This window comes from Scyliorhinus canicula, chromosome 7 (assembly GCF_902713615.1).
Source record: "Scyliorhinus canicula chromosome 7, sScyCan1.1, whole genome shotgun sequence".
In the NCBI taxonomy this organism is placed as follows: domain Eukaryota; kingdom Metazoa; phylum Chordata; class Chondrichthyes; order Carcharhiniformes; family Scyliorhinidae; genus Scyliorhinus; species Scyliorhinus canicula.
The window spans coordinates 176,963,083-176,989,173 of NC_052152.1; the positions used below are offsets into that span (position 1 = coordinate 176,963,083).

General features: G+C 46.8%; 1 long non-coding RNA gene across 1 annotated transcript in view; it reads right to left on the minus strand.

Moving 5' to 3' along the window:
* Positions 1–26,091, minus strand: part of LOC119969578 — a 104,586-nt gene that overhangs the window by 66,150 nt on the left and 12,345 nt on the right. Inside the window, exon 3 of the long non-coding RNA XR_005461419.1 lies at positions 23,661–23,753. This is a non-coding gene — a long non-coding RNA (uncharacterized LOC119969578). The remainder of the gene's footprint in view (positions 1–23,660; positions 23,754–26,091) is intronic.

Here is a 26,091-nt window from a genome sequence, read left to right on the forward strand (position 1 = left end):
AGGGCAAAACGTCCAATTAGATTCATGCTGGACTAAGATGTTTGTATGTGTGGGGGCTGGTTAAGTTTCTATTGTGTTTGGAGAGGGCTACAGCATGAAGAATAAATAAAAGGCAGAAGCATGAGGGGGTAGCTGAGCCACTGTAGACTCTTGTCAGGATAAAAAAGTTTAAAGTTTTAGTTTCAGTTGAATATGTGGGCAGTGGGAGATAGGTAGTGAGAGAGAATGCAGCTCTCACAGCTCTGCTGGAAGCCGGTGGTTTAGAAGGCTAAAAAGGGAACTAAAGAGAGGCTAAATTGCGGGGAGAAAGGTTCAGTTGTATGAAGAATTAGAAAATCAAAGTTAAAGGAGAGGATAGGAGTGCAGGTTAACGATGAGGAATTTCAACTAGTTAAAGGAGCTGAGGGCTCAGGAGAGGTTTGTTAAGTTTCCAGACCACGTAATAGAACAGGGAGTATAGAAGGTGGCAGGGATCTAACCACAGGCAGAGCAAAAAAGGTGACAAGTATGAGACAGGCGGTGGTCAATGCAGGACTGAGGGTGTTGCAGTATGCAAACAGTATACGGAACAAGGTAAATTAGCTTGTTGTGCACATTGAAACTGTCCGGTACAATGTTGTGGGCATCACAGAGACGTGGCTGCAAGGAGATCAGGGCTGGGATCTAAATATCCAAGGATATATGTCCTATCGAAAGGACAGGCAGATGGGCAGACGGGGCGGGGTTGTATATTTGGAAGGAATGAAGTTAAATCATCAGCAAGAAGCAATATAGGGTCAAAAGGAATAAAATCTCTGTGGGTAGAGTTTAGAAATCGCTAACGTAAAAAGACCCTGATGGTAGTTCTGTACAGGCCTCCTAGCAGTCAGGATATGGGGCAGAAAATAAATCAGGAGATAATAAAGGCATATAAGGGCAATATTACAATAATCATAGGAGATTTAAATAGGTAGGTGGACAGGAGAAATCAGGGGCGGGATTCTCCCAGCCCTGGGCCTGGCCGGAAAATCCCCGCGACCGGGCCACACCGCCCCGACGCCGGCACGCGATTCTCCACAGAGCGGAAAATCGGTGGCAAAGGCGCCGGCGCCGGCCCAGATGGCCGAGCGGCTGTAAGAAAAAAAATGAGTCCCGCTGCCACCGTTCTAACCTGCTCTGAGCAGGCGGGGCCTCAGCGTTGAAGGGTCAGGTGGTGGCCTGTGGGGGGGCAAGGAGGGGGTTGAATCGATGTGACTGGCCCGCGATCGGGCCCCACCGATCGGTGGGCCGGCCTCTCTGGCTGGGAGCCTCTTTTCTATGTGCCAGCCCCCGTAGCCCTGCGCCATGTTGCTTTGGGGCCAGCGCGTTGAAGGAGGACACCGCGCATGCATGTGTTGGCGCCGGCACCACTGCGCATGCGGGATCCCGTGGCGCACAGTTCACCAGAACCGCTCCAGTGCCATGCTGGCCCCCTGTAGGGGCCAGAATTAGTCCTGGCAGCGGCCCGTTCATGCCGTCGTAAAATGCGACGGTGTTTACGATGGCACGGACACTCTGCCGCTGGATGAGAGAATCCTGCCCCAGGTTTGTAGTGGATCCCAAGAAAAGGAATTTGTGGAATGTCAAAGAGATGTTTTTTTGGAGCAGTTTGTGACAGAGCCTACTAGGGAACAATTAACTCTGGATTTGGTGATCTGTAATGAGGGAACTTAGGGTGAAGGAACCCTTAGGGAGCAGTGACCACAAAATGATAGAATTGACCCTGCAGTTTGAGAGGGAGAAACTGGAATCAGATGTAAAGGTATTACAATTAAATAAGGGTAACTACAAAGACATGAGGGAGTTTCTGGCCAGAGTTGATTGGAAAGGGAGTCTGGCAAGGAAGACAGTGGAACAGCAATGGCAGGAGTTTTGGGGGGATTTTCATGAGAAATTCATCCCAATGAGGAGGAAACATGCCAAGGGGAGAACGACGTATCCATAGTTGACAAGGGGAGTCAGGGACAGCATAAAAGCAAAAGAAAAAGCATGCAAAGTGGCAAGGATTCGTGTGAAGCCACAGGATTGGGAAGCCTTTAAAAGCGAGCAGAGGACAACTGAAAAAAGCAATAAGGGGGGAGAAGATGAAATATGGGTGTGTGCTAGCTAGTAATATAGAAGAAGATAGGAAGAGTACTTTTCAATGTATAAAAGGTAAGAGAGAGGCAAAAATAAACATTGGACCACTGAAAAGTGAGGCTGGAGAAGTAATAAGAAGAAACAAAGAAATGACAGAGGAACTGAATCGTTACTTTGCATCAGTCTTCAAGGTGGAAGACACCAGTGGGATGCCAGAGCCCCAAGAGAATCAGCAGCACAAGTGAATGCAGTGGCCATCACTAAGGAGAAGGTTCTGTTGGAACTGAAAGGTGTGAAAGGTGAATAAATCACCTGGGACCAGATGGACTACACCCCATGGTTCTGAAGGAGATAGCTGAGGAAATTGTGGAGGCATTGGTGGTGATTTTTCAGGAATCATTGGAGGCAGGGAGAGTCCCAGAGGACTGAAATGTAGCTAATGTAACACCGCTGTTTAAAAAGGGAGGGAGGCAGAAGATGGGAAATTATAGGCCGGTTAGCCTGTCTTCGGTCATTGGTAAGATTCTAGAGTCCATTATTAAAGATGACATTGCGGAATACTTGGAAGTGCATGATGAAATAGGATTGAGTCAGTAGGGCTTCATCAAAGGGAGGTCATGTCTGACAAATCTGTTAGACTTCTTTGAGAAGGTGACATGGAAGTTAGACAAAGGAGAACCAGTTGACGTGATTTATTTAGATTTCCAGCAGGCATTTGACAAGGTGCCGCATAGGAGACTTAAGGGCCCATCGTGTTAAGGGTAAGATTCTGGCATAATATAATGATCTTTATTGTCACAAGTAGGCTTACATTAACACTGCAAGGAAGTTATTGTGAAAAGCCCCTAGTCACCACATTTTGGCGCCTGTTCGGATACACTGAGGGAGAATTCAGCATGTTCAAATTACCTAACAGCATGTCTTTCAGGACTTCTGGGAGGGAACCGGAGCACCCGGAGGAAAACCACGCAGACACAGGGAGAACATGCAGACTCTGCACATGCAGTGTCCCAAGCCGGGAATCGAGCGAAGGAACCTGGCGCTGTGAAGCAACAGTGCTAACCACTGTGTTACCATGATACCAACGAATAGAGGATTGGCTCACTTGCAGAAGGCAGAGAGTGGGGATAATGGGGTCTTTTTCAGGATGGCTGCCGGTGACTAGTGCTGTGCCTCAGTGCTGGGACCACAACTTTTCACAATATATATTAACTATTTGGAAGAAGGAACTGAAGACACTGTTGCTAAGTTTGCAGATGATACAAAGATATGTCGAGGGGCAGGTAGTATTGAGGAGTGGGGGACTGCAGAAGGACTGGGACAGGCTAGGAGAGTGGGCCAAGAAGTGGCAGATGGAATGCAATGTGGAAAAGTGTGAAGTTTTGCACTTTGGAAGGAGGAAAGGAGGCTTAACTATTTTCTAAATGGGGAAGTGCTTAGGAAATCAGAAGCATACAGGGACTTGAGAGTCCTTGTTCAAGATTCTCTTCAGGTTAACATGCAGGTTCAGTCGGCAGATAGGAAGGCAAATGCAATGTTAGCATTCATGTCGAGAGGGCTAGAATACAAGACCAGGGATGTACTTCTGAGGCTGCATAAGGCTCTGATCAGACCCCATTTCGCGTATCGTGTGCAGATTTGGGCCCCGTATGTAAGGAAGGATGTGCTTGCCTTGGAAAGGGTCCAGAGGAGGTTCACATGAATGATCCTAGGAATGAAGAGCTTGTCGTATGAGGAATGGTTGGAGTGTTCTGGGTTTGTACTTGTTGGAGTTTAGAACGGTGAGGGGGGATCTTATTGAAACTTACAGGATACTGCGAGGCCTGGATAGAGTGTATGTGGAGAGGATGTTTCCACTTGTAGGAGAAACTACAACCAGAAGGCACAGCCTCAGACTGCAGGCACAATCCTTTAAAACTGAGATGAAGAGGAATTTCTTCAGCCAGAGGGTGGTGAATCTGTGGAACTCATTGCCGCAGAGGGCTGTGGAGGCCAAATCACTGAGTGTCTTTAAGACAGAGACAGATAGGTTCTTGATTAGTAAGGGGATCAGGGGTTATGGGGAGAAGGCAGTATAATGGGGATCAGAAAAGTATCTGCCATGATTGGTGGAGCAGACTCGATGGACTGAGTGGCCTAATTCTGCTCCTATGTCTTATGGACTTATGATACATCTCTCCCTGCTTTGCTGGAAGAAGAGCCATACAATGAAGTAATGGTTAATAAAATTAATGCAGAGATCTGAAGAGCAGCTAGTTAAGGGAACTAAGGAAATCAAGATAAGTTTCCAAGAAGTCTGAGTTTAAGGGTACTTGAACAGAACGCTACTTAGTAAAGACAGACTGAGCTGAGAAGAAGGATGAGATGCCAGAAAGATATGGAGGCACTACAGAGGATGCACCGGCATGCTAAATTTATCGATTCCTTGTACCTTGTGTTCCACGAGGCAAGTGAAATCCTAATGGGCAACATGGTAGCTCAGGGGTTAGCACAGTTGCTTCATGGCTCCAGGTTCAATTACTGGTTTGGGTCACTGTCTGTGCGGAGTCTGCACGTTCTCCTCGTGTCTGCGTGGGTTTCCTGCAGGTGCTCCGGTTTCCTCCCACAGTCCAAAGATGTGCAGGTTAGGTGGATTGGCCATGATAAATTGTCCTTAGTGTCCAAAAAGGTTAGGTGGGGTTACTGGGTTACGGGGATAAGTTGTGGGCTTAAATGGGGTGCTCTTTCCAAGGGCCGGAGCAGACTCGATGGGCCGAATGACCTCTTCCTGCACTGTAAATGCTATGATTCGATGGTGCTGTTTGTTCAATGGTCGTAGCAAAATCTAACCTATTAGATCCAGCTTGTGCAAAGCAACATAGAACATAGAACAGTACAGCACAGAACAGGCCCTTCGGCCCTCGATGTTGTGCCGAGCAATGATCACCCTACTCAAACCCACGTATCCACCCTATACCCGTAACCCAACAACCCCCCCCTTAACCTTACTTTTTTTTAGGACACTACGGGCAATTTAGCTTGGCCAATCCACCTAACCCACACATCTTTGGACTGTGGGAGGAAACCGGAGCACCCGGAGGAAACCCACGGCACACACGGGGAGGACGTGCAGACTCCGCACAGACAGTGACCCAGCCGGGAATCGAACCTGGGACCCTGGAGCTGTGAAGCATTTATGCTAACCACCATGCTACCGTGCAACCTTTAAAATGAACATTTTGTTAGGTTAGTAAAAGCAAAACACTGAAGATGTTAGAAATCTAAAATAAAAACAGAAATTGCTGGAAAAACTCAGCAGGTCTGGCAGCATCTGTGGAGAGAGAAACAGAGTTAATGTTTCAGGTCAGTGTGACACTTTTTCAGAGCAGTGTTTAGGTTAGCTGGCAGCCTTTATAAGGATAAAAGCTCATCACTATGATTAAAAACCTTCGGAGAAAGCTACTTGTAAATTAACCTGTAGAAATATATATTCCCTGACACAAACAGCATGTTCTCTTCTCACAAGGCTGCACCTGCTATCTTAGCCCAGAGAAATAAGACAAACTTTCACAGTACCAAGACTTAATGATCCCTACATGTGGCAAGATCAGTGCTGGAATCTAATCCGCTCAGCAGAGTACAATCTTTGGTAAGCTCCCAATGATACATTAGTTTACAGCTAGTTCATTAATGATTATCATGAATTACCAGGTTGTTATGAAAACCCACCTGATTCACTAATGCCCTTTGGGGGGGAAGACTGCCGTCCTTACCGAGTATGTCCTACATAGGATTCTAGATCCACAGCAATAGGGTTGACTTTTAACAAATGGCTTGGCAAGCTTTCAGTCATGTCAAACCTGCTGTGGAAATATCAAGCAATACACCCGGACTGACCACCTGGTTTTGACCCAGGCATTGGAAACCACAAAGACACAGGGCGGGATCCTCAGGTATCAACTATTATCACAAGTTAAAGAGTATTTTGTGCAAATTTTAAATTTAGTAATTGAAGCAGTCCACATGCAAATGCAACAAGACTTGGACAACAGCCATGATGTGGCTAACAAGTGGCAAATAACATTTGTGCCATACAAGTGCCAGACAATGACCATCTCCAATAATAGAGCATCAAGCTATTGCCCCTTGACATTCAGTGGGACGACCATCACTGAATCCCCCACCAGCAATATCATTGCCCAGAAACTTAACTGATCTAGCCATATAAATACTGTGGCTACAAGAGCAGGTCAGAGGGTAGGAATCTTGAGGTGAGTAACACACCTTCTGACTCATCAAAGCCTGTCCACCACCAACAAGGTACAAGTGAGGAGTACGATGGAATACTCACCAATTGCCTGGATGAGTGAAGCTCTAACAACGCTCAAGAAACCTAACACCATCCAGGACAAAGTAGCCCTTCCACAAACATTTACTTCCTCCACTAATGGTGCACAGAAGCTGCAGGGTGCACCATTGACAAGGTGTAGAGCATACATAGATAGAACAGTACAGCACAGAACAGGCCCTTCGGCCCTCAATGTTGTGCTGAGCAATGATCACCCTACTCAAACCCACAAATCCACCCTATACCTGTAACCCAACACCCCCCCCCCCCCCCCCTTAACCTTACTTTTTAGGACACTACGGGCAATTTAGCATGGCCAATCCACCTAACCCGCACATCTTTGGACTGTGGGAGGAAACCGGAGCACCCGGAGGAAACCCACGCACACACGGGGAGGACGTGCAGACTCCGCACAGACAGTGACCCAGCCGGGAATCGAACCTGGGACCCTGGAGCTGTGAAGCATTTATGCTAACCACCATGCTACCGTGCTGCCCCTGTACTGTAGGAACTCACCTTGGTCAGAACCTTCCAAACCCACAATGGCTATCATCTGGAAGGACAAGGGCAGAAAATAATGGGAAAAACCACCACCTGGAAGTTCCCATCCAAGTCACTCACCATCCTGACTTGGAAATATATAGCACAGTAGGTGTACCTACTCCACATGGACTGCAGCGGTTCAATAAGGCAGCTCATTGCCACCTTCTCAAGGAAAATTAGGAATGGGTAACAAATGCTGGCCTAACCAGCAAAGCCCACATCCCATAAAAATGAATAATTTAAGAAAATACATACAACAGGCTGGCTTAAATTCCTGAAGTCTTGCTTGACTGAATTTGGCTTTTGCCTCCAGAAACTTTCACCTCAGTGATTTTAATATTGGTCAATGTTAAATTTTTGTCCAGAATGAAGCCAATACAGGATTATTTTGAGGTCACTTCACCAGTGGTAATCATATGCTTTTTCACTTTTGTAACAGAGTAGAAAGGTGTGTTTTTGCAGAAGAATTGTTTTTATTGCAGATGTGCGTGGGTAAATGATCATGGGGTGACATTATCGTATGATGGCTTAATACACTCATTGCAAATTTATTTTTCGACTATATTAAAGTATCTAGTAAAATAGCAGAGAGAGGAATTTAATATGAATGTATTATGCTTTCAGAAACTTATATCTCTCATAGTTTCTAAGCTATCGTCATTAGAATACTAACAGTATTGATAGGTTATTACCTGAAGACCACAGATCACTTACGCTGCCATGCGGAAAAATAAATCAACACTGCATTGCTCTTCACACCTCAGTTTGTACTCTTGTTTGGCTTCAGTTGCAATACAATATGGCTTGGAAAATGTTACATTTATTTGTTGCCGCAAAGAGAAAATTTATGGAGGTGCCCACACACTGGATTCTTGTAAAACACAATGAGAGGTTTATTAAGGATGTTGCTCATACAAACAAGATGGTGATCTGCTCAAAGCTCACGCAAACACTCTGCGGACGTCACTACACATCACAGGACACATAACCAGCAAGTATGTATTCCCAGATACATAACATCCCTTCCTCTTTACTTCATTAATGCAACAACAACAATTAACATTCATACAACAGATTTCTGATATATAATTTCTATACATATGCACAATTCAATACGACAGTCTTTATGGTGGATGGCTATTCTTTTTAGTAGAATTTGAACTCAGCTACTTGCAACCTCAGAAGTGTCCTCATTCTTTTCTGTAGATTGTACTTGTTGAGTAATTATTTCAGTGTCTGTCACTATAGGCATTGAAAAGTCCTCAGAAACAGAATCTGAACTCGTCACTGTCTCTGGTCTACTTTCCAAAGTATATGTTCAATATACATCGAAGTGTACTCTTTGCCATGGGTGTGTCAGCCATTTTCACAGATGTAATAGTTGTAATGGAAGAATATCCTTAGCTTTGCAAAAAATTGGTATTGCCCAACGTTCTCTTCAATTTGAGCATCTAATCTTGGTCACCAAAAGCAACTGTGTGCTAATTCCTTTACCTCACCACACCAGGGGCGGGATTCTTCGGAAACCGGTAGGGCGGGCAACTCCGGCATGAAGGAGTGGCATGAACCACTCCGGCATCGGGCTGCCCCGAAGGTGTAGATTCCTCCGCACCTTCAGCGGCTACGCTGGCCCTGGAGTGGTTGGCCGGCGCGGAATGGGGTTGGCGCCACGCCAACTGGCGCCGAAGAGCCTCTGCCGGCCAGCGCGTGTTGGCGCATGTGCGGGAGCGCCAGCGTGTGCTGGTGTCATCCCAGCCCATGCACGGGGGGGTTCGTCTCCGCACCGGCCATGGCGGACCGGTTCACCAGCCCGCGCGGAGGATAGAGTGCCCCCACGGTGGGCTCCGATCGAGGGCCAGGACACCATGGGGGCACCCCCCGGGGCCAGATCCCTCCATCCTCCCCCCACCGAGGACCCGGGAGGCCGCCCGCGCAGCCAGGTCCCGCCGGTAAGTACCTGTAGTAACATACGCTGGCGGGACCGGCCGAAAACGGGCGGCCACTCGGCCCATTGTGGGCCGGAGAATCGCTGGGGGGGGGTGCCGCCAACAGCCCCCGACCGGCATGGCGCGATTCCCGCCCCCGCCAAATCCCTGAATCCCTGCCGGAGAATTTGGCAGCTGGCAGGGGCAGGATTAACACCGCCCCCCGCCGATTCTCCGATTCGGTGGGGGGGGTCGGAGAATCCTGCCCCAGAAGTCCCTCATGTAGACTCGACTACATAAGCACGGAGGAATAATCACACAGATTCCCCATAATAGACCTCCATTCTGTACTGTCAATTCAAGTCTTTGTGTGAAGTAGGGCTTGAGGTTTGGATTTTCCCGTTACCGCCTGACAGTGTTCCTTTTTGGACCAAGTCTATCACTTTTTCCATCACTGAATCGGTTCTTGTGTATCTTTCAACTTGAGATGAAATCACAGATACACAGAGCGAGAAATATAAAATATGTACAAACTTTTCTTCTGAATCATTCTTAACTTGGAACGACAACCGTGATAAGGCATCAACATTTGCATGGTGCTCAGACTTGTGATACTGGATATCATAACGTGTGTCGACAATATCAATGGCCACCTTTGCAATCTACTGGCTGCCAAAGCATTATACCTTTATATAACCCAAAGATTACAGTCAAGGGTCAATGATCTGTCAAAAGGGTAAAATGATAGCATAAAGGTAATGATGGAACCTTCTTACACTGAAAACAATGCTCAAAGCTTCTTTTTCTCGCTGAGCTAATTCATTTCTGCGCCAGTAAGAGTGTGTGAAGGAAATGCTATCGGTCATTCCTCTCCTGAAGGCAAAATGTGTGAGACGACTGCACCAACTCCATTGGGTGAAGCATCGCTAACTAATTATGTCACTTTTGGATTATAATGAACAATCAGCTCTGACTTCAGTAAAGTTTAATTCACTTCATTTTATGTATTCTCACATTCTTCTGACCATTGCCAGGCCTGTTTGACACATAGCAAAATATGTAAAGGCTTCAATCATGTTGCTAAATTCAACACAAATTTACCATGATAATTGATCAATCCTAAAAATGACCTTAATGTGTCACATTTTGAAGATGTGGTGCTTCTAAAATCATCTGTGTCGATGATATGACTGAAGTAATTTATGGATGACTTGAAAACGTCACACGTTTCCTTCTTGTCTCAGGTGGTGACAATAGTCCTCAATACTGGGGCCCTGCAAGGCTGCATACTTAGCCCCCTACTATACTCCCTGTACACACACGACTGCGTGGCAAAATTTAATCCCAACTCCATCTACAAGTTTGTTGACGATACAACCATAGTGGGCCAAATCTCGAATAACGACAAGTGAGTATAGGAGGGAGATAGAGAACATAGTGGAATGGTGCAGCAACAACAATCTCTCCCTCAATGCCAGCAAAACTAAAGAGCTGGTCATTGACTTCAGGAAGTGATGCACTATCAATTACGACGAGACAAGAGTAGAGAGTGATCGAGGCTTTATTAAGCAGAGATGTGTAGCCTCCTGCAGCTGTCGCCGAAATGGCTGCAGCTCGGTGAGCACACACATTTATACTCTGCCTTCTGGGCGGAGCCAGCAGGCAGGGATCTACCCCCGTACCTGTAGTAGAGGAGCCTTACCGTATTACATCTCATATACGTGATATATACAAACAGTGGTGACTACCACATTCACCCCCTGTTAAAAAAGAGTCCAGCGGTGGTGGTGGAAAACTAGTTACATGTATACGAGCATTTTTAAAGTGTACATTTTTGGGGAAGGTTCACAAATTTAGCTGGTCAGGTGCCTCGATCCTCCAGCGTGAGCGCCGCAGTCCCAGTGGTGATGCAGGCGCCGGCTCGGTCGCCGGTGACCCCGGGTGCATGTAGTCCTCATCCTCATCCCCGGGTGGGACCAAGGGGAGGACGGATCGTCCTGGAGCGGGGGCTGTGGTGAGGTGTGCTGAGGGGAGGATGGGTGACGCCGGGGCAGGTGGGGGGGGGGGGGGAACCAGCTGGTGCCAGATCCCTGAGGGAGACAGTGTCTTGGCGGCTGTCGGGGTACACCACATAGGCATACTGCGGGTTTGCATAGAGTATCTGTACCCTCTCGACCAACGGGTCCGCCTTGTGGAGCCGCACATGCTTGCGGAGGAGAACGGGTCCTGGAGCTGCCAACCATGTTGGGAGCGAAACCCCAGAGGTGGACTTCCTGGGGCAGGCAAGTAGACGTTCATGGGGGGTTCCGTTAGCCACAGTGCAAAGCAGCGATCGGAAGGAGTGGAAGGCCTTGGGGAGGACTTCCTGCCAGTGGGAGACCAGGAGATTTTTAGACCGTAGGGGCAGCAGGACGTGGGCCTGGAATATTGAGGACAATATGCAGAATGTATGAGGTACTTCTTTCAGGCTAATGGTATTTTCGGGGAAGACCACCAAGTGATTCTCCTGACAGCCTGCGGGGTCCCGACCTTTGGGATTATAAAGTGTTACCTACTCAGCTGCGTGGGATTCCAAATCAATGAGTTGGTTGCACTGGTGGCTGAACACTATGAACACTAGGATTTGAAGCCTTCCGTTGTAATGCAATGCGGCTGTGCAGTCTCCGAATGAGTCGGTAACTGACTTTATGACCCGCCTTAGGTGACTGGCGCAGCACTGCGAGTTTGGCTCAGAAATGTTGATGGATAGGCTTGTTTGTGGAATAAATTACACGGCCATAAAAAGGAGGCTGTTGGCGGAGTCCATGTTAAATGTGAGGTTATCCGCTTTGGCAGCAAAAATGGAAGGTTTTCATTTTTATTTGTATGGGTGTAAAATTGAGAGAGGTGGGTACTCAGCGTGACCTGGCTGTCCTCGTGTATCAATCACTGAAAGTAAGCGAGCAGGTACAGCAGACAGTAAAGAAGGCAAATTGTATGTTGGCCTTCATATCAAGGGGATTTGAGTATAGGAATAGGGCTGCAGTTTAAAGCATTGGTGAGGCCACACCTCGAGTATTGTGCGCAGATTTGGTGTCCTTATCTGGGGAAGGATGTTGTTGCTATGGAGGGAGTGCAACAAAGTTGAGTCCTGGGATGGTGGGATTGACATGAGGAGGAACTAAATCGGTTAGGATTATGTTCATTGGAGTTTAGCAGAATGATAGGGGATTTCATAGAAAGGTGTAAAATTCAAATAGGATTAGACAGGGCCAATTCAGAAAGAATGATCCTGAGTCAGGGGAGTTCGAGAACTCAAGGTCATAGTTTGATGATAAGGGGTAAACCTTTTCGGACTGGGGTGAGGAAATATTTTGTCACCCAGAGAGAGGTGAATTTGTGGAATTCACTACCACAAAAAGTAATTGAGGCCAAAACATTGTGTAATTTCAAGAAGGAATTAAATATAGCTCTTGGGGCTAAAGAGATCAAGTGATGGGGGGGGGGGGGGGGGGGGGGGGGGGGGTAGCAGGATCAGGTTATTGAACCTGATGATCAGCAATGATTATAATGAATGGTGGAACAGGCTCGAAGGGTTGAAAGGCTTCCTCCTGTTTCTATTTTCTATGTATGTTAGACTTGAAACAGGCTATTGAGTTGTCACTATCCTGCAAAAATGCAGAAAAAGGGGTACAGGGGCTTCAGCGGTCCATAGACTCGCATCCATCCAGGATTCTCGCAATATCACAGGGCAGTGCCAGAATGATTGGATCATTTCCCAAGAGGCCGTCCGAGGCGCAAATCCGCAGTCGGACCCAGTATCCAGGAGGCGCTGCAGGCCTGAGGGCTACCTTCCTCAAGGGTGAAGGGGAGGGCCGACCACATTACCAGATGTCTGACTAGAGAACACATGGTGGTCAGAGCTGCCAGAACCAGCAGGGAGAACTCCACCCAGGACAGCCGATGAGGTCAGAATGAGCCAGGGCCTTGCACGTGGCCCCACCAGAAGAGGACAATATGATGCAGCTGAACTGCGTCATGGCCCCGAACATGGCACCAATCCAGGTCACATTGCAAGTAAACAGACATCCTCTGGTGATGGAGGTTGACTGGGAGCCACTGCTCCATTGTGACCAATCACAAGCTTCTGCTGTACTTCTTTAAAGAGGACAAAGGGATTTCCCCCATTGCGTTGGCCCAGATTTAGCGTTGGGCACTTTTGCTCACTGCCATAAGTGCTCGTTCCACCACCATCCTGCTACACAGATAGCCCACATTGACACCCTTAGTCACCGTCTACTGCCTGTGAGTCTCCCATCTCCACTAGTGGCGGATGAAATAGTGGAGACTTTGAATTTTATGAATACTCTGCCAATTACGGCTGTTCAGGTTCGAACATTGACTCAGTGAGATCCTCAGTTGGCGAAGCTCTGCCATACACTATTAAACGGCAGATTACAAAGGACCCCAGAACAACCCTACAGCACTATGGCCAGAAACTCCAACAGCTACGTGTGGAGGATGGTATTATACTGTGGCGAGGTCACATGGTCATCCCACCACAGGATCAGGAGTCCCTCCTGAAGGATGTACACAGTGGTCACCCAGGCAGTTCAAAATGAAGATGCTGGTTCAGAGCTATGTCTGGTGACCTGGCAGCGATAGGGACATTGAGTGAGTCATGTCTGGCATGTCAGAAGCACCAAAAGTTCCCTCCTGTGGCCTCCCTTCATCCCTGGGAATGGCCAGGTTATCCTTGGGTGAGACTGCATGCTGATCTTGCTGGAACTTTCATTGGGTCCATGTTTCTCATTACCATGGACGCCCACTCGAGATGGCATGACATTTATAAAATGACCTCAACGATGTAAAAGGCTACTGTCAAGAAGCTGAGGTGCTCATTCAGTACCCATGAGATCCCTGAAGTCCTGGTGACGGACAACGGAACGCTGTTTTCGAGTAAAGAGTTTTCCAAAACCACTAAACTAAACGGAATCCGACACATTGGGACTGTCCTTACCAACACTCATCTAACTGTTATGGGCCAGGACTTAGGAACTCCAAAGTGTATTATGGAGCTCAGCTGACCTATAACATTTATGTTGAATTTGGCTAGGATGAGCACAAGAGCCTTCACTTCAGGTGTGATTCATCAGACTTCCTAGGCGCTTTTATCAAAACAAAGTTTATTATAAGAATGTAGTTGACAAATATAAAACACTTAGCAAGAATTTGTTCTCAATTAGAAACATGAAAAAACACACAACAGCTACAATAATCTATCATTGGAAAGGGTGCAAAGGAGATTTACCAGGATGCTGCCTGGTTTGCAGGATAGGTCTTATGAGGAAAGGTTGAGGGAGCTAGGGCTTTTCTCTTTGGAGCAGAGGAGGATGAGAGGCAACTTAATAGAGGTTTATAAGATGATGAGGGGGATAGATAGGGTGGACGTTCAGAGACTATTTCCTCGGGTGGATGTAGCTGTTACATAGAACATAGAACAGTGCAGCACAGAACAGGCCCTTCGGCCCTCGATGTTGTGCCGAGCAATGATCACCCTACTTAAACCCACGTAACCCGTATACCCGTAACCCAACAATCCCCCCATTAATCTTACACTACGGGCAATTTAGCATGGCCAATCCACCTAACCCGCACATCTTTGGACTGTGGGAGGAAACCGGAGCACCCGGAGGAAACCCACACACACACGGGGAGGACGTGCAGACTCCACACAGACAGTGACCCAGCCGGGAATCGAACCTGGGACCCTGGAGCTGTGAAGCATTGATGCTAACCACCATGCTACCGTGAGGCCCAACTATAACTATAAGGTTCAGGGTGGGAGATATAGGAGGGAAGTCCGAGGTAGGTTCTTTACTCAGAGAGTGGTTAGGGTGTGGAATGGACTGCATGCTGTGATAGTGGAGTCGGACACTTTAGGAACTTTCAAGCGGTTATTGGATAGGCACATGGAGCATACCAGAATGACAGGGAGCGGGATAGCTTGATCTTGGTTTCGGACAATGCTCAGCACAACATCGAGGGCCGAAGGGCCTGTTCTGTGCTGTACTGTTCTATGTATATAACTCTTGATGAATCGCCCTTAGTAGCTGTTCCCATTCAGTACAAAATCCAATAAAAGCAAAACCCCTTTCAAGGGCGCAACCCAGCACACTGTAAACTCACTTGAATGGGACGGGCCCTTCCCCTGAGATTCTGGTCCAGTTTCCAACCAGCAGATTAAAAACTCCTTCCGGAAAGTAACTATCATTAAAATGTTACCAAGGCAGTTTGCCACATCCATGTGCTTTCAGTTCACCGGAACAGCTTTTAAAATGAAAACAGGGAAATACTGCTTCATAATTCAGTGATTGTTCTTCTGCAGTCCAAACCAACAAACCGAAAATGAAACCAAAATACTAAGCCCCCTCCTTCCTGACAGCCACAGCCCAACTCCACCCACAAATGACATCACTGCATCCATGTTACAAGCCACGTGGTAAAATCACACTCACAGCCTGGCTGAAAGGGCGGTTCAGACATTCAAAAGAGGCAATGAAGAAGACCATGGGCTCCATAGACACGGGGCTGGCATGGTTACTTCTTAATTACAGGACAACGATGCACGTGCCAACAGCAGAACTGTTGATCGGTCATAGGCTCAGGAACCGGTTAAGCCCAATGGGTTAAGTCCCAATGGGGACTGTGATTGCAGAAAGTTACTGCCAAGGGCGGACTTACTGTTAAAAGTTAAAGTAAAGTAACTCTTTATCCTTCCCACCGTTGGCTTCCTTGGTCATTAAAGACCACCTATTAATTTCATCATGGTATTGCTTGATTATTGTACAAAATAACCTAAGTACCTAAGAATCTCCTGGTGTGGTTTAGTTGTCTGCATCTGGTACAAATTTTGCTTCTTTACATATCGGTGATATCAGACCTTTCACTCAAGTTCTCCAAATTCTGAGATGTTGGGAAGGATTCTCCAGCTGCATTCGTTCGGGGACTGGAGAATTCTGCCCGAGCTCACTGAATTTTTCCATTGTCTGCGTCTCGCCCGTGGAGTTCATATGGAAGGCAGGGAGGAAGAATCCAGCCCATTGCATCTTGAAATATGAATTTTCAATTTGAACTCTGAATTAAGGTGCATTACAGTTCAACATCTGCATTGATGCAAAGCAGTTTCCTTTAACGATAAGGGGGGAGATTCTTGGTCGGTGGGAATTCCCAATGTCATGGGGGTGCCCACAATGGGAAAACCCATTGGACGGCTGCCGGGAGGGAGGATCCTGCTGCCTGCAGGGGCGTGCCATGCCAGAAAATGGGTCTGGCAGGATGGAGATCCTGCCCGGGGCTATATTTTCCAAAGGTTTAAGTTCTAGTTTATGTTTATACTAGTCTTGGCCTTCATAAACTGATATTTGATCCAATTTGTTTCAAAGTAGCAAAGAATAATGCAACTCCAAGATGGAGGAAGTCCTATCTGTGTTACACTTCATCAGTTTGGGCTATGCTAAACTTGAGAGAATTGAATACAGCAATAGGCATCTATCCAGTCAACATATATATGATTTTGTTACTAAACAGTGCCACCTTGTGAAAATATCGCTGCATTTCAAAGTTGTAACTTCTGTGTTGAGAATATGGCCACAGAATTGGGCTCGATAGTGCCAAGGTTGTTGGCGCTATGGAAGGTCCTGAAAATAATGACCACTTTGGGTCACTTTCAGCATGATGTGCAGCTGCCACGCTAATAAGGGCGCTGATGGTGGCATGTTGTGCACAGGCCAGCCAAGTTTAATTGTATCTTCTTAAGCCGATTTTTTTCACATAAGGGAGATTTTGTTCCCTCCAATCACTATCAATGGGTTCCAATAGGATGCATTATCATATTACACCCTAATTCCCCCAAAACTGGAATACTGTTGTCGGAATAACTAGTCACACCAGTTTTGCATGAGAAATTTTGACTCAGGGCTCCTTGTACTTACTCTCCTTCACAATCTTCACTGCAGCTGTATCAATGATCCAAGAAAGTTGCAAATCTCCAACTTTCATTTCTACTGCTGGTGCTGGAATTATTTCTTCAGCCCCATTGCTCTCATCTTCTATGGACTGTATTTCCTGCTCTCTGACTGAATGATCTTCCTGGTCTGTAACATCAATTTCTGTTTCCATATTTATCAAATGAACACTTGAGGAACATCAGGTTCCTGGATTAGTTTTAAATCTATTATTGAGGAGAGCTAGCACAAGCAGTCCGTAAGTCAAAATATCTCATGCAAAACTGATGTGAAACTGACTAGTTATTCCAGTAACAGTATCCCAGTTTTAGGTGAAGTTAGGGTAGTTAGGGTATACTATGAATACATTGAGTTCCTGAGTTGGGCGCAACGAGGCTGTTTGATCATGTCCTTGAAAATGCCATGTGGAAACAATCAGACCGACCGCTGCGCCATCAGTGTGCTAATTTTCTGTTAACATACAACATGAACCCCCACACCATCGTGGGGATCATGCCTGCCAAGTCACTGATGGGCCATTGCCTCAGATCTCAATCAGATTTGGTATTTCCTAACTTGAAGAGTGGGTGGAGGCACATCAGGCATCCCAAATACATCAACGGGTGACACAAAGGGGCAATAGATCATTCCGGATAAAGGACGCAGTCTTAGTTCAAAACTTTGCCTCGGGGCCACTATGTTTAGCCAGATGGATTGTGTCCCTATCTGGGCCCTTGCCATATGTGGTGAATGGCAGGGCCGTCAAATTAATTACCTCAAAAGTGGAGGTTCACGTGTACCTCACGTGTGTTCGGCAACCCCAAAGGCAATCACGCTTACTGTCCAGCCCTCTAACACACAGTCTCCACAATGGCAGCTTCCACCCACAGATTTTATGTCACTCTGTAATGATTATCCTTTTCAAGGATGGCCATCTGTGCTCATCTGAGCTTGGAGTTGGCTAGGCCCTTTGTCACTCTCCACAGCTATCCCTGTCACCACCTTCCGTTATCGCTCACATATGATGAATGAGTCACCATGTAAAAACCCAACTATCTGTCTAGGTGAAGTATCTGTACTTCTGTCTGATGAACAGGAGTGCTGTGATGGTGGATCCTCAGAAGGAATCAGCTTCTCTGTGGATTCATCATCCGTGACGTCCATAGATCCGTGCCATACATATGAAAGTCCTGGGGGAATGCAAAGTTTTGAATTAATGCTGACATGGTAAGTATGTTGCAACATCTCATTAGGAAGATGATTGTATTTCACTCACTTGAAATCAATTCAATTGATTCAGGACCAGGGATAGTGGCAGTGGTGGATTGAAAAATGGGGATGTGAGGAATGTAATTAGGGATGGGTGTGCTTGCCAGGTAAGTGGGTATGAGGAGTGATGTGGGTGGAGCAGACCTAAAGCACACCCTGCCTGCATAATGAACACAACAGGATGTAGATGAATGTGCAAATGTACTCATCTTTTCTGGTCGATCTAGGTATTAAAGTGCTTCTGCACTGAAGCCAAAAGTGTGCTACAATGCTCCCAATGATCAGCTCCTCAATCACCTCCAGTCACGCTTTCGTTTTGCAGCAGCAAATTTCATTATTTTTTGCTGGGGAAAAACATTTCTCTGATTTTTCAGTGCATCTTGAAGTGCTTCATTCAATGCATCATCCTAATTATCCTGACTCCATTCAGATATTCATTCTCTCTTGGTTCAACCTCGTAGCTCATTCAAATTCTCTCTTTCCATTGGCCCTTTACTTAATTAAGTTATGAATGCATCATAATGGTCTGTTAACACGTGGAACATTAGGGTCTGTTCCACGTCAAACCCTAAATTTCTAATCTAACCAAGTAGCTACATTAAAATGCCACAGATGACGGGCTGAAAGGTCTTCCGGATTTCTCCCCTAATATCACATTGTCTATTCTGAAGACAACTTGGAGTTATCATTGGGGCCAAAGGTATGGAAAGAATGAAGGAAATGGTATAAATATTTAAATTAAAAAATCTCTAACAACAATTGATGACATACAGGAATGAGATCAAACAGTTTAACTTACTGTCTTTCTGGATCAGAGCAGGAGGTTGGCGTTGAGTTAATAATTATCATATCATTAAAAAGGTACTTATGATGTCCTGTCCCAACCCATTACTCTCTATAGTGAATTCAACGAGCAAATTAACATTTATCAAAAATCTAATTTCTGTGAAGGAAATGAATGTGAAGTAAATCAACGAGCAAGTTTTGGAGATTCACAATTTACAACATAAACTTAATCCAATGAATTTGTTTGCTAATTTATATACTAGTAATGGGAAGCATCATTAACAGGCTGCAATTTTTCTGTTAGATTCCAGCCCAATAGTTATTAAGTTCTCATTAAATGGCTTTAAAACAAATGTAAATTGTTAAAAAAAACTCAAATCTCACATCACTAATTAGCAATAAAGTTGAAAACAACACTTGGCTCTCGATGTTTATATTTTGTGATTAACAAAACTGCCAAAGAAGGAATATTAATGACATATACAGGAAAAAAAATGTATAACTGGTGTTTACATTCCTATGCATACTCAAGGGATTTGCGCCGTTCTATGTGGAAGAGGCAAATATCTGACAATTCAGAGTGCTCAGCAGAGACCTTCCTATGATGGGCCTGTACACTGGAAACTTGGCCGGAGAAATTAATGCACCTGAATTGTGGCCTACATGATTGTCCATGTGTTCACCAGTTGGACTTTTGCTTTCAAACACCAGGGCGCGATTCTCCGCTGCCCACGACGGGAGAATAGCGGGAGGGCCTTCCCGACAATTTTCACGGTTTCTCGCTATTCTCCCCCCCTCCGGCCGCCCCCCCGACACGAATCGCTGCTCGCCGTTTTTTACGGAGAACAGCGATTCTCCCCAGGCCGATGGGCCGAATACCACGTTGTTTCCGGCCGCGATCACACCTGCTTTCAGCGTTCGTGAAAATGGCCGCAACGTGCCCGTCCCGGACAACCATGGTACTGATTGGCACGGGCCTGCGATCGGTGGGCACCGATCGCGGGCAGCGGGTCCGATACCCGCGCACTATTTGTTCTTCCGCCGCCCCGCAGGATCAGTCCGCGGGGCGGCTGAGGGGCATGGCGGCCCGCGCATGTGCGGGTTTGACGCGTCTGCGTGTTGACGTCATCCGCGCATGCGCAGGTTGGAGCTGTCCAACCCGCGCATGCGCGGCTGACGTCATCGTGCGCGTCAGCCGCCGTGACTCTTGGCGGGCGGAGTTAGCGACATTCGCTAACTCTGCGTCGCCGTGATTCCCCCGGCCCCGATACTAGCCCAGCCCGGGGGGGAGAATCGGGTCCCGGGACGGAGCTCCGAGGCTGGCGTGAAACACGGCCAGTTTCACGCCAGCCTTCATGGCACGCCGGATTTGCGGAGAATCGCGCCCCGATCTGTATTCTCATTGTGCAAAGCTCTATGCTGGGATTGCGCTCATAATCTATACCACAGAATTTCCTCTGACATTGTACTCGCCAACATTATGGTATAAAACCCCCATTTGTGCTGTTTAATGTACCGTACAGCATTGGTTTATGTTGCCGGACAAGTATTCTAAAATAATGATTTGGAGACATGAGTTCAAATTCCATCACGGCAACTGGGAAATTTGAACACGGTTAATTAAATAAATCTGGAATAAAAAATTAGGATCAGTAACGGCAACCATGGATCTACTCATAAAGGTCCGTCTGCTCCACTCATGTCCTTTAAAGCAATGTTTTCAAAATGCAGGTTGCTACCGGCATTTAAATTGAGAATGGCATCACTAACGCCTTTTAACTGAGAATGAAATAAGGCTGTATGCAGTCTTCTGGCCATATATGGCAGCACTGAGCAGGTCACGCACTCTGCATGTATACTTGACATCAAGTGCCCTGTATGTACGTGCCTTTGGCACCAAATCACAGAGGAGAGCTTCTTCCATTTTCTAACTGCCAGCAAGCAAGGCAATGAGGACTGTGAAGATGAATCATGTTATTACAATTGAGAGACAGACAGAGAAGCAAATAGGCAGAAGATCTGCTGGAGAGAGCTGTCAGGAGAGTCCACGGCAGGGCAGAGCAGTGCTTGTGTTAGGTCTGTACAGAGCTCCGGGGTCGAAATTCAAAATACTGCAGGAATATTGAGGGTAGCAAGACCACCAAGTGTATTCTGGGTAGAGGCCACTGCGTGTACGCTGGGCAGGACACTTCAATAGCCATCGTCAAGAGTGGCTTGGTAGTACTACGATTAACCAAGCTGACCGAGTCTAAAAGAGTTAACTGTCAGGATGATTCTGTGCAGGTGATAAGAAACAGCATGAAGAACAAATCTACTTGACCTCATCATCACTAATTTACCTTTTGTAGATTAAAAAAAAAACAATTTCAGGGATATGGACATTACTGGCCAGGCCAACATTTATTACCCATCCCTAATCCCTTGACAAGGTGGTGGTGAGCTGCCTTCTTGAACAGCTGCAGTCCATGTGATGTAGGTACAACCACAGTGCTGTGAGGGAGGGAGATCTATGATTTTGACTCAATGATAACAAAGGAAGGGTGATATATTTCCAAGTCAGGACGATGAGTGACTTGGAGGGTAACTTCCAAGGTGGTGGTGTTCCCACGTGTCTGCTAATTTTGCCCTTCTAGATGTAGCGGTCATGGGCTTGGAAGGTGTGGGGCAAGATTCTCCGGTCCCCCCAGCCGCGTGTTTCTCAGCGGCGCGCCATTCACTGTTGGTGGAAATCTCTCTTCCCGTCGCTTGTCAATGAGATTCTCTATCGAAGCTACCCCGCGCCACTGGAAAACTCACGTGTGTTGGGTGCACTGCCAGCAGGAAAAGAGAATCCCAATGGTCTGAGAATTCCGGCTGCTGTCTAAGGAGGCTTGGTGAATTCCTGAAGTGTATCTTGTAAATGGTACACATTGCTGCCATGGTTTGTTGGTGATGGAAATGTGGTTGGTGTTGTTCCTTGCTGGCACTCTGACATTCTCATTGAACCAGGGTTTATGGCAATGGTAGAAGGATGTGTATGTAAGGCCATGAGGTTACAGATTATGTAATTCTCCTACTGCTGATGCACTATAGCCATTCATGTACGCTGAGTGCCAACCAGGAACAACACCAGCCGTATGCAAAAGTGAGGTGCTTTTTTGACGAAGCTACAGCACAGAATTACCTGCAGGCCAAACAGAGGAAGCTCCATGTGATTAACATCTGACAACCAACAGATCCAATCAAAGCTCTGCAGTCCTGCCACATCCAGTCGTGAATGATGATGGACAATTAGCTAACTAGTGGGGCAAAGTAGAATATGATCCATGAACATCCCCATCGTCAATGATGGCAGAGCCCGGAACATCAACGTCATCTCAAGAAATGGCCCAGTGCATTGGATACAGCAAAGAGTAGTGGCCCTGGCTAAAACTCAACTATTGACTAGCGTGCCTCTAGCCTACTGTTAGTACAGCAGTGGATATTATCTGGTACAGCTACAACACTGGCATGTACACAACAATGCAGAAAGTTGTTCAGTCCACAAAACACAGAAAATTGATGGGAAGTGTTATTGACAGAACTGTCACCATTAACCTACTCGTCAATGTTCAGTTTGGATTCTACAAGGACCACTCGGCTCCAGATCATATTACAGCCTGGGACAAAATAGCTGAATCCCCTGAGTGATTGCTCTTGATGTCTCAGCAGCATGATGTAATCTGGCATCAAGAAATCCTTGTAAAGTTGAAAATAATGGGAATCAGCGGGAAACCTGTCCACTGGCCGGAATTATGTCTCGCACAAAGTAATATGGCTGTGGTTGTTGGAACACAATTGGCTCAGCATCAGGACATTGCTGCATGACTTCCCCAGGGCGTGTCCCGGCCGAACTATCTTCAGCTACATCATCTACGACCTTCCCTCCTCCATAAGGTCAGAAGTCGGAATTATCTGATAATTACAGTGTACAGTTCCACCAGCAATGCTTCTGACAATAAAGGAGTCCTTGCCCACATGCAACACGATCTGGACAACATTCAGTTTCAGACTGATAAGTAACATGTAACATTCATGCATTCCAAATGACAGTAATGACCATCAGCAGCAAGAGGGAGTTTACCCGTCTCCCCTTATGAAATTTAAATGGTATTATCATCACTGAATCCCCAGCATTAACATCTGGAGGGGTTGCAAGTGTGCACCATTGACCAGAAACTGGGTATTCCGTGGTGAGTAACTCACTTACTGTCTCCCTAAAGACTTTCCACACTCTAAAAGGCACAATTGTCAGGTGTGAGATGGAACATTCTCTACTTGCCTGGATGAGTGAAGCTCTGACAACACTCAAGAAGCTCACACCATCCAGGATTGAACAGCTCACTTGAGTGGCACTACAAGCAGCACCTTCAACATTCACTCCCTCTACAGGGAGGGTGGCTGTAGTGTGTACTATCAATATGCTGCAATTCTCCAAGGTTCCTTTGACAGCACTTTCCAAAACCATGGCGTCTGCCATTTTGAAGAACAGCAGTGGGAACACGACAGCCTCCAAGTATCCCTCCAAGCCATAACCTCCTGGCTTAGAAATATATCACTATTCTATTCTATTCTATTCTAGTCTATTATATGCTATTTTATTCTATTCTGTTCTTTCTATTCTATTCTATTCTATTGCTTCACTGTTACATCAAAGTCCTGGAACACCCAACCTAACATGGAATAAAGTGGATTAAGAACACAGCTTACCTCCTCGTTCTCAAGATCCATTAGAATGGGCAAGACATGCCTGCTTTGCCATCACCCACATCGTCTGAACGAGTCGACGATTAATTAATCTGGCTATTTAAAACAAAAGATATAAACTGTTTTAAAGTAGCTCGAAAAGGAATTTTGTATGAATACATCTACACAAAACCACAAGAGAAAATTGTATCCCCCATTGTTTAAGCTATTGATGTAATCATTTGAAACAATCCAATGACTTCATGCATTTCTAACACTCCCCTGTGTCCTGCTGAGGGAAGTTTAAGGAAATGGCTGCTGCAAAAGCATAATGCTGCATCAAGAATACTGACCCATGGGCAAAAGATGTTTTATGTACAGAAGTACTTTTGGATGCCTGTATTTCAGATGGATAATACTGATGAGGTGTTACCAGCAGATGGCACTCTATGAACTGTTGTTTGAATTTAAACCTTTACAATGTGAGTTAAGACCCTGACTCCTCGCAGTGCTGGTGCCAACACTACACAATCCCCAAATTTATGGCACTCATGTGGCCAGTTCCAACACGGGCCACATTATGCCCCTTGACGGGACGAGGGTTAGTGGCTGTGTGTGCCATATATGTACCAGAAGCCCTCAATGTCAACATGATATTAAACAATTACTCTGGCTGATTCGATGCACGTTTTTGAAACTTGGACTCCACAAATCGACTGAACACTTCCTCTGAGCACTCTCAGCTGAACATGTTGGAACTCACATTCACACTATTTAAAGGAACAGCCACCCAGCTTTCAGGTGAAGTGTTTTTGATTTACTTCTGCTACTGGAAAATTTGTACAAGTCCTTTTGGAGGTGTTCTGGTGAGTTGCTGGATTTGGCAGGCAGTGTTGCATCCTCAGAGTGAGGCACAGGATTTGGTGACGTGTCCACACGTAGGGTGCTTTATAGTTATAGGGGCTGCAGTTTCAATGTCTCTGACCTGCAACATGACAGAAAAATTGAGCGGAGGCTGCATAGAGGGGAGCTCTGCACAGAAGGAGCTGAGGAGGAGCATTCTCCAAAGAAGACCCGACACATGCCCTGAATTATTAGGATAGCGGAGGCTCTGCCCCACCATCTGAAGAGTTGGCGGGCAACACATGACCACCAACACCTATAGCCATGCTGCCATCTTACATTCTAACAAGCGTTGATTGGCATAAGGCTGGACATCCTCCTCCCCACTCAGGAAGATGCCCCCATCTTTGAGAGCTGCTGGTCAATCACACTGACCGTTAGCTCACCCATTCTTCCAGGAACAATGCTTCAGAGGCCGGAAGAGGCACTGCACAAAGCTTCCTGTGCCTAATCCCTACAACCGGAGGAAAAGATAAAGAGCGGGATCCTCCATCCCGCTGCACCTGATGTCTGCTGCGGCACTGCCCTCCCCGCTGGCAACAGGATTCTCCATCCCGGCAGCCGGCCAATGAGGTTTTCCATTGCGGGCACCCCATGCCGTCAGGAACTCCATGGGTGTGAGTGCGCTTCCAGCGAAATGGAGAATCCCGCCGGTGGAGAATCCAGCCCAAAGTGTCAGGGATCTGAGCGGGGAGGTAGGTGAGGCCGGATGATCAGTCTTGGGGGTTAGGCCTCGGGAAGGAGGGGCTGAGGATAGAGATTCAGAGGTCACCAGGCCTTATGGGGTGGGTGGCCCAGTCAGAAAGCCTGGTCGGAGCCCCCCCACCCCCCCCCCCCCCCCCCCCCCCCCCCCCGCAGCCTTGTCCCAGCTATTTTGCTCCCTGCTTGAGATATAACTCTCTTCATTTTGGGATCCCCTGCTCTGAGACTGCCCACCAGCCTAAAAATTGAGGCTGGACAGGAGAAGGCCCATATGGGGGTCAATTAGGGTAAGAACAAAGAGAACAACAAAGAACAAAGAACAATACAGCACAGGAACAGGCCTTCAGCCCTCCAGGCCTGTACTGGTCATGATACCAACCTTTGCCAAAACCCTCAGCACAACCTTGTGTCGTATCCAACTGTATCCATCCTATCCATGTGTTTGTCAAGATGCCTTTTGAACGCCGTTAATGTATCTGCTTCCACAACCTTCCCTGGCAATGCGTTCCAGGCACTCAACACGCTCTGCGTAAAAAACCTGCCTTGCACACCTCCCCTAAACTTTGCCCCACGGACCTTAAACCTATGCCCCCTGGTGACTGACCCTTCACCCTGGGAAAGAGTGCCTGCCCTTCCACTCTATCCATGCACCTCATAATCTTGTAGACCTCTATCAGGTCACCCCTCAACCTCCGTCTTTCTAATGAAAACAGTCCGAGTCTATTCAGCCTCTTCACATAGCTAACACCCTCCAGACCAGGCTTTCCTTCCAAGACTCTTTCCCCAGCGTAAAATTGCTGTGAGGTCAGACAGGATGGGAACCTGGAGGGAATCCCCTCCATACAATTAC